At 46.0% G+C, this 9,565-nt stretch overlaps 3 non-coding genes across 3 annotated transcripts; all 3 read left to right on the forward strand.

The window, feature by feature from the left end:
* Positions 1-4,482: 4,482 nt before the first annotated feature.
* Positions 4,483-4,554, forward strand: TRNAH-GUG (transfer RNA histidin (anticodon GUG)). Its single transcript has one exon. It is a non-coding gene; the product is annotated as a tRNA-His (tRNA).
* Positions 4,555-6,833: 2,279 nt separating this feature from the next.
* On the forward strand, positions 6,834-6,905 carry TRNAH-GUG (transfer RNA histidin (anticodon GUG)). Its single transcript has one exon. It is a non-coding gene; the product is annotated as a tRNA-His (tRNA).
* Positions 6,906-9,179: 2,274 nt separating this feature from the next.
* Positions 9,180-9,251, forward strand: TRNAH-GUG (transfer RNA histidin (anticodon GUG)). The gene has a single exon. It is a non-coding gene; the product is annotated as a tRNA-His (tRNA).
* Positions 9,252-9,565: the final 314 nt, after the last annotated feature.

Consider the following 9,565-nt stretch of genomic DNA (forward strand, 5'->3'; position numbering starts at 1 on the left):
TTAAGACATATGTATTGCAGCGACAGTATTTCCCAGTTACAAATGGGAATAAAAACAACATCCCCGAGGGATTGAACCAACGACATTTAACTGATGTTGCCAATGGAGCGCGTTACAGAGAGCGCGAGGTCCCGCCTTTACAGTCACACGCTGATGATAATACAGATGTTTAAATAAACAGGCATATCTGTGGACTTGTGGTCTTTCTACATTGGGACTCATAGTCTAGTCCTAGGCTATTGTAGGCACTGGCGTATCTTTTAGTGGAATGAGAGGCATTCTGTAGTCGCGTGAAAGGACCTTTCAAGTCAATCTGATCTGTATTGTCCTGTGAAAAAAAGCGTTCTTAGACACAGTGAGGAGTTTTTGGGGATAATGGGAAAATCATTTCCAACTAAATGACAGGAATTTCTTAGTCCAATCATGAGGTGTGCTATGCTTTTTTATACTGTGGCGGAAAGAGAGAGAGTATAACAGTCATTATAAATAAAGGGCCAAGGAAGTGACAGTTTATGGAAGGAACAATTTGCACATAGTTTTAGAATGTGGTCAGGAGGAGGACAATGTGCTTACACATATGAAACATTAGAAGGTAGACATTATGGAAGCACATATATTTCTTTATTTTTATTGTATTTGGGGAGAGGGGGTTAATATAGCACGTCCAATGTGGAAAAGTGCTTTCCATAGCACCTTGCAGGTGGGCGACATCTAGATCTGTGCAGTAGCCACCCATGCCCCAGACGTCAAAGAGAACAAGAAGTTACACATGTTGGAAGTGAGGGTGAGACATTGAGGAGATATGATCCCCGTATGAAGTCGAGAGAAGGAGGAGGCGTGAACCTGCATCCATGTATGCAGGCGAGAAGGGAAGGAGCATTGGTCATGCATCCCTGCATGAGGGTGAGACAGGGAGGAGATATGATCCCGTATGAAGCCGAGAGAAGGAGGAGGCGTGAACGTGCATCCATGTATGCGGGCGAGACAGGAAGGAGCGTTGGTCATGCATCCCTGCATGAGGGTGAGACAGGGAGGAGATATGATCCCCGTATGAAGCCGAGAGAAGGAAGAGGCGTGAACGTTGCTCCATGTATGCAGGCGAGAAGGGAAGGAGCATTGGTCATGCATCCCTGCATGAGGGTGAGACAGGGAGGAGATATGATCCCCGTATGAAGCCGAGAGAAGGAGGAGGCGTGAACGTGCATCCATGCATGCGGGCGAGACAGGAAGGAGCATTGGTCATGCATCCCTGCATGAGGGTGAGACAGGGAGGAGATATGATCCCCGTATGAAGCTGAGAGAAGGAGGAGGCGTGAACGTGCATCCATGTATGCGGGCGAGACGGGAAGGAGCATTGGTCATGCATCCCTTCCTGAGGGTGAGACAGGGAGGAGATAAAATCCCCGTATGAAGCCGAGAGAACGACAAGACATGAACGTGCATCCATGTATGCGGGCGAGAAGGGAAGGAGCATTGGTCATGCATCCCTGCATGAGGGTGAGACAGGGAGGAGATAAAATCCCTTTATGAAGCCAAGAGAACGAGGCGGCATGAACATGCATCCTTGTATGCAGGTGTGACATGGAGTCATCATGAACATGCATCCCTTTATAAGGACATAACATGGAGGACGCATGAACATGAATGCCTGAATTTTATGGTGGTGGCCTTCGGGTGATTTGGCACGTGCAATTGGTCAAGAGCACTTCTCCTGCGCAAAAAAATAAATGTACTATTAGCACCCCGGAGGGAGCCTCTGCACTTCTTATAGGGAGAAAACTCTGCAATGGAAGGGGACAGGTTCAATAACAGCTGTAAACTCTCACAAGACCATCACTGCTCTCACACTTTCCTGCTCTCAGGCTGGCGGGCCATTATCAGCCCTGGCTGCCGCACCATTGCCAGGTTTGTGTAACTATATTATTTCTAATTGGCTCCACTTTGATGACTTTCATTTGGATTCTGACTTGATTATTGAGATCTTAAATAAGTGACTGGGGATCAGGTGTCCACTTATTCTCATGGATAACATCACAACCAACCTTTAATTCAAACATGAGTCATGACATCACAGATGGAGTACAGCTTATGATAGAGGTGGAACGTCGCATTGTAGCTGCCCAAGTAGCTCGCCGTGATCGTATAGTGGTTAGTACTCTGCGTTGTGGCCACAGCAACCTCGGTTCAAATCCGAGTCACGGCATTGCGGTGAGGCAATGTCACGGCAGTTGGGCAGATATTTTAGAATTTCCATTAATACATTGGCAATCTCTGTGGAGGACTGAAACAATTCGATATGTCCTGTTACTGTTATGAACCTTTTGTTTCTTTAATGCTCTTTGCACACTTTTTCATCGGGTGACTGTAATGTATTTCAACCAAATCTAATTAAGAGCGCATTATGTGGTGACATTTGCAGTACATGAAACATTATAACACTGCCATTTACGTCAATAACCACTAGCTTGATTAAGACATATGTATTGCAGCGACAGTATTTCCCAGTTACAAATGGGAATAAAAACAACATCCGCGAGGGATTGAACCAACGACATTTAACTGATGTTGCCAATGGAGCACGTTACAGAGAGCGCAAAGTCCCGCCTTTACAGTCACACGCTGATGATAATACAGATGTTTAAATAAACAGGCATATCTGTGGACTTGTGGTCTTTCTACATTGGGACTCATAGTCTAGTCCTAGGCTATTGTAGGCACTGGCGTATCTTTTAGTGGAATGAGAGGCATTCTGTAGTCGCGGGAAAGGACCTTTCAAGTCAATCTGATCTGTATTGTCCTGTGAAAAAAAGCGTTCTTAGACACAGTGAGGAGTTTTTGGGGATAATGGGAAAATCATTTCCAACTAAATGACAGGAATTTCTTAGTCCAATCATGAGGTGTGCTAGGCTTTTTTATACTGTGGCGGAAAGAGAGAGAGTATAACAGTCATTATAAATAAAGGGCCAAGGAAGTGACAGTTTATGGAAGGAACAATTTGCACATAGTTTTAGAATGTGGTCAGGAGGAGGACAATGTGCTTACACATATGAAACATTAGAAGGTAGACATTATGGAAGCACATATATTTCTTTATTTTTATTGTATTTGGGGAGAGGGGGTTAATATAGCACGTCCAATGTGGAAAAGTGCTTTCCATAGCACCTTGCAGGTGGGCGACATCCAGAGCTGTGCAGTAGCCACCCATGCCCCAGACGTCAAAGAGAACAAGAAGTTACACATGTTGGAAGTGAGGGTGAGACATTGAGGAGATATGATCCCCCTATGAAGCCGAGAAAAGGAGGAGGCGTGAACGTGCATCCATGTATGCAGGTGAGAAGGGAAGGAACATTGGTCATGCATCCCTGCATGAGGGTGAGACAGGGAGGAGATATGATCCCCGTATGAAGCCGAGAGAAGGAGGAGGCGTGAACGTGCATCCATGTATGCGGGCGAGACAGGAAGGAGCATTGGTCATGCATCCCTGCATGAGGGTGAGACAGGGAGGAGATATGATCCCCGTATGAAGCCGAGAGAAGGAGGAGGCGTGAACGTGCATCCATGTATGCGGGCGAGACAGGAAGGAGCATTGGTCATGCATCCCTGCATGAGGGTGAGACAGGGAGGAGATATGATCCCCGTATGAAGCCGAGAGAAGGAGGAGGCGTGAACGTGCATCCATGTATGCGGGCGAGACGGGAAGGAGCATTGGTCATGCATCCCTTCCCGAGGGTGAGACAGGGAGGAGATAAAATCCCCGTATGAAGCCGAGAGAACGAGGAGACATGAACGTGCATCCATGTATGCGGGCGAGAAGGGAAGGAGCATTGGTCATGCATCCCTGCATGAGGGTGAGACAGGGAGGAGATAAAATCCCTGTATGAAGCCAAGAGAACGAGGCGGCATGAACATGCATCCTTGTATGCAGGTGTGACATGGAGTCATCATGAACATGCATCCCTTTATAAGGACATAACATGGAGGACGCATGAACATGAATGCCTGAATTTTATGGTGGTGGCCTTCGGGTGATTTGGCGCGTGCAATTGGTGAAGAGCACTTCTCCTGCGCAAAAAAATAAATTTACTATTAGCACCCCGGAGGGAGCCTCTGCAGTTCTTATAGGGAGAAAACTCTGCAATGGAAGGGGACAGGGTCAATAACAGCTGTAAACTCTCACAAGACCATCACTGCTCTCACACTTTCCTGCTCTCAGGCTGGCGGGCCATTATCGGCCCTGGCTGCCGCACCATTGCCAGGTTTGTGTAACTATATTATTTCTAATTGGCTCCACTTTGATGACTTTCATTTGGATTCTGACTTGATTATTGAGATCTTAAATAAGTGACTGGGGATCAGGTGTCCACTTATTCTCATGGATAACATCACAACCAAGCTTTAATTCAAACATGAGTCATGACATCACAGATGGAGTACAGCTTATGATAGAGGTGGAACGTCACATTGTAGCAGCCCAAGTAGCTCGCCGTGATCGTATAGTGGTTAGTACTCTGCGTTGTGGCCGCAGCAACCTCGGTTCGAATCCGAGTCACGGCATTGCGGTGAGGCAATGTCACGGCAGTTGGGCAGATATTTTAGAATTTCCATTAATACATTGGCAATCTCTGTGGAGGACTGAAACAATTCGATATGTCCTGTTACTGTTATGAACCTTTTGTTTCTTTAATGCTCTTTGCACACTTTTTCATCGGGTGACTGTAATGTATTTCAACCAAATCTAATTAAGAGCGCATTATGTGGTGACATTTGCAGTACATGAAACATTATAACACTGCCATTTACGTCAATAACCACTAGCTTGATTAAGACATATGTATTGCAGCGACAGTATTTCCCAGTTACAAATGGGAATAAAAACAACATCCGCGAGGGATTGAACCAACGACATTTAACTGATGTTGCCAATGGAGCACGTTACAGAGAGCGCAAAGTCCTGCCTTTACAGTCACACGCTGATGATAATACAGATGTTTAAATAAACAGGCATATCTGTGGACTTGTGGTCTTTCTACATTGGGACTCATAGTCTAGTCCTAGGCAATTGTAGGCACTGGCGTATCTTTTAGTGGAATGAGAGGCATTCTGTAGTCGCGGGAAAGGACCTTTCAAGTCAATCTGATCTGTATTGTCCTGTGAAAAAAAGCGTTCTTAGACACAGTGAGGAGTTTTTGGGGATAATGGGAAAATCATTTCCAACTAAATGACAGGAATTTCTTAGTCCAATCATGAGGTGTGCTAGGCTTTTTTATACTGTGGCGGAAAGAGAGAGAGTATAACAGTCATTATAAATAAAGGGCCAAGGAAGTGACAGTTTATGGAAGGAACAATTTGCACATAGTTTTAGAATGTGGTCAGGAGGAGGACAATGTGCTTACACATATGAAACATTAGAAGGTAGACATTATGGAAGCACATATATTTCTTTATTTTTATTGTATTTGGGGAGAGGGGGTTAATATAGCACGTCCAATGTGGAAAAGTGCTTTCCATAGCACCTTGCAGGTGGGCGACATCCAGAGCTGTGCAGTAGCCACCCATGCCCCAGACGTCAAAGAGAACAAGAAGTTACACATGTTGGAAGTGAGGGTGAGACATTGAGGAGATATGATCCCCCTATGAAGCCGAGAAAAGGAGGAGGCGTGAACGTGCATCCATGTATGCAGGTGAGAAGGGAAGGAACATTGGTCATGCATCCCTGCATGAGGGTGAGACAGGGAGGAGATATGATCCCCGTATGAAGCCGAGAGAAGGAGGAGGCGTGAACGTGCATCCATGTATGCGGGCGAGACAGGAAGGAGCATTGGTCATGCATCCCTGCATGAGGGTGAGACAGGGAGGAGATATGATCCCCGTATGAAGCCGAGAGAAGGAGGAGGCGTGAACGTGCATCCATGTATGCGGGCGAGACAGGAAGGAGCATTGGTCATGCATCCCTGCATGAGGGTGAGACAGGGAGGAGATATGATCCCCGTATGAAGCCGAGAGAAGGAGGAGGCGTGAACGTGCATCCATGTATGCGGGCGAGACGGGAAGGAGCATTGGTCATGCATCCCTTCCCGAGGGTGAGACAGGGAGGAGATAAAATCCCCGTATGAAGCCGAGAGAACGAGGAGACATGAACGTGCATATATGTATGCGGGCGAGAAGGGAAGGAGCATTGGTCATGCATCCCTGCATGAGGGTGAGACAGGGAGGAGATAAAATCCCTGTATGAAGCCAAGAGAACGAGGCGGCATGAACATGCATCCTTGTATGCAGGTGTGACATGTAGTCATCATGAACATGCATCCCTTTATAAGGACATAACATGGAGGACGCATGAACATGAATGCCTGAATTTTATGGTGGTGGCCTTCGGGTGATTTGGCGCGTGCAATTGGTGAAGAGCACTTCTCCTGCGCAAAAAAATAAATTTACTATTAGCACCCCGGAGGGAGCCTCTGCACTTCTTATAGGGAGAAAACTCTGCAATGGAAGGGGACAGGGTCAATAACAGCTGTAAACTCTCACAAGACCATCACTGCTCTCACACTTTCCTGCTCTCAGGCTGGCGGGCCATTATCGGCCCTGGCTGCCGCACCATTGCCAGGTTTGTGTAACTATATTATTTCTAATTGGCTCCACTTTGATGACTTTCATTTGGATTCTGACTTGATTATTGAGATCTTAAATAAGTGACTGGGGATCAGGTGTCCACTTATTCTCATGGATAACATCACAACCAAGCTTTAATTCAAACATGAGTCATGACATCACAGATGGAGTACAGCTTATGATAGAGGTGGAACGTCACATTGTAGCAGCCCAAGTAGCTCGCCGTGATCGTATAGTGGTTAGTACTCTGCGTTGTGGCCGCAGCAACCTCGGTTCGAATCCGAGTCACGGCATTGCGGTGAGGCAATGTCACGGCAGTTGGGCAGATATTTTAGAATTTCCATTAATACATTGGCAATCTCTGTGGAGGACTGAAACAATTCGATATGTCCTGTTACTGTTATGAACCTTTTGTTTCTTTAATGCTCTTTGCACACTTTTTCATCGGGTGACTGTAATGTATTTCAACCAAATCTAATTAAGAGCGCATTATGTGGTGACATTTGCAGTACATGAAACATTATAACACTGCATTTACGTCAATAACCACTAGCTTGATTAAGACATATGTATTGCAGCGACAGTATTTCCCAGTTACAAATGGGAATAAAAACAACATCCGCGAGGGATTGAACCAACGACATTTAACTGATGTTGCCAATGGAGCACGTTACAGAGAGCGCAAAGTCCCGCCTTTACAGTCACACGCTGATGATAATACAGATGTTTAAATAAACAGGCATATCTGTGGACTTGTGGTCTTTCTACATTGGGACTCATAGTCTAGTCCTAGGCTATTGTAGGCACTGGCGTATCTTCTAGTGGAATGAGAGGCATTCTGTAGTCGCGTGAAAGGACCTTTCAAGTCAATCTGATCTGTATTGTCCTGTGAAAAAAAATGTTCTTAGACACAGTGAGGAGTTTTTGGGGATAATGGGAAAATCATTTCCAACTAAATGACAGGAATTTCTTAGTCCAATCATGAGGTGTGCTAGGCATTTTTATACTGTGGCGGAAAGAGAGAGAGTATAACAGTCATTATAAATAAAGGGCCAAGGAAGTGACAGTTTATGGAAGGAACAATTTGCACCTAGTTTTAGAATTTGGTCAGGAGGAGGACAATGTGCTTACACATATGAAACATTAGAAGGTAGACATTATGGAAGCACATATATTTCTTTATTTTTATTGTATTTGGGGAGAGGGGGTTAATATAGCACGTCCAATGTGGAAAAGTGCTTTCCATAGCACCTTGCAGGTGGGCGACATCTAGAGCTGTGCAGTAGCCACCCATGCCCCAGACGTCAAAGAGAACAAGAAGTTACACATGTTGGAAGTGAGGGTGAGACATTGAGGAGATATGATCCCGGTATGAAGCCGAGAAAAGGAGGAGGCGTGAACGTGCATCCATGTATGCAGGCGAGAAGGGAAGGAGCATTGGTCATGCATCCCTGCATGAGGGTGAGACAGGGAGGAGATATGATCCCCGTATGAAGCCGAGAGAAGGAGGAGGCGTGAACGTGCATCCATGTATGCGGGCGAGACAGGAGCATTGGTCATGCATCCCTTCCCGAGGGTGAGACAGGGAGGAGATAAAATCCCCGTATGAAGCCGAGAGAACGAGGAGACATGAACGTGCATCCATGTATGCGGGCGAGAAGGGAAGGAGCATTGGTCATGCATCCCTGCATGAGGGTGAGACAGGGAGGAGATATGATCCCCGTATGAAGCCGAGAGAAGGAGGAGGCGTGAACGTGCATCCATGTATGCGGGCGAGACGGGAAGGAGCATTGGTCATGCATCCCTTCCCGAGGGTGAGACAGGGAGGAGATAAAATCCCCGTATGAAGCCGAGAGAACGAGGAGACATGAACGTGCATATATGTATGCGGGCGAGAAGGGAAGGAGCATTGGTCATGCATCCCTGCATGAGGGTGAGACAGGGAGGAGATAAAATCCCTGTATGAAGCCAAGAGAACGAGGCGGCATGAACATGCATCCTTGTATGCAGGTGTGACATGTAGTCATCATGAACATGCATCCCTTTATAAGGACATAACATGGAGGACGCATGAACATGAATGCCTGAATTTTATGGTGGTGGCCTTCGGGTGATTTGGCGCGTGCAATTGGTGAAGAGCACTTCTCCTGCGCAAAAAAATAAATTTACTATTAGCACCCCGGAGGGAGCCTCTGCACTTCTTATAGGGAGAAAACTCTGCAATGGAAGGGGACAGGGTCAATAACAGCTGTAAACTCTCACAAGACCATCACTGCTCTCACACTTTCCTGCTCTCAGGCTGGCGGGCCATTATCGGCCCTGGCTGCCGCACCATTGCCAGGTTTGTGTAACTATATTATTTCTAATTGGCTCCACTTTGATGACTTTCATTTGGATTCTGACTTGATTATTGAGATCTTAAATAAGTGACTGGGGATCAGGTGTCCACTTATTCTCATGGATAACATCACAACCAAGCTTTAATTCAAACATGAGTCATGACATCACAGATGGAGTACAGCTTATGATAGAGGTGGAACGTCACATTGTAGCAGCCCAAGTAGCTCGCCGTGATCGTATAGTGGTTAGTACTCTGCGTTGTGGCCGCAGCAACCTCGGTTCGAATCCGAGTCACGGCATTGCGGTGAGGCAATGTCACGGCAGTTGGGCAGATATTTTAGAATTTCCATTAATACATTGGCAATCTCTGTGGAGGACTGAAACAATTCGATATGTCCTGTTACTGTTATGAACCTTTTGTTTCTTTAATGCTCTTTGCACACTTTTTCATCGGGTGACTGTAATGTATTTCAACCAAATCTAATTAAGAGCGCATTATGTGGTGACATTTGCAGTACATGAAACATTATAACACTGCATTTACGTCAATAACCACTAGCTTGATTAAGACATATGTATTGCAGCGACAGTATTTCCCAGTTACAAATGGGAA

Source organism: Ambystoma mexicanum (assembly GCF_040938575.1).
Source record: "Ambystoma mexicanum isolate Mex_15411 chromosome 12 unlocalized genomic scaffold, UKY_AmexF1_1 Mex_chr12_unloc.1, whole genome shotgun sequence".
In the NCBI taxonomy this organism is placed as follows: domain Eukaryota; kingdom Metazoa; phylum Chordata; class Amphibia; order Caudata; family Ambystomatidae; genus Ambystoma; species Ambystoma mexicanum.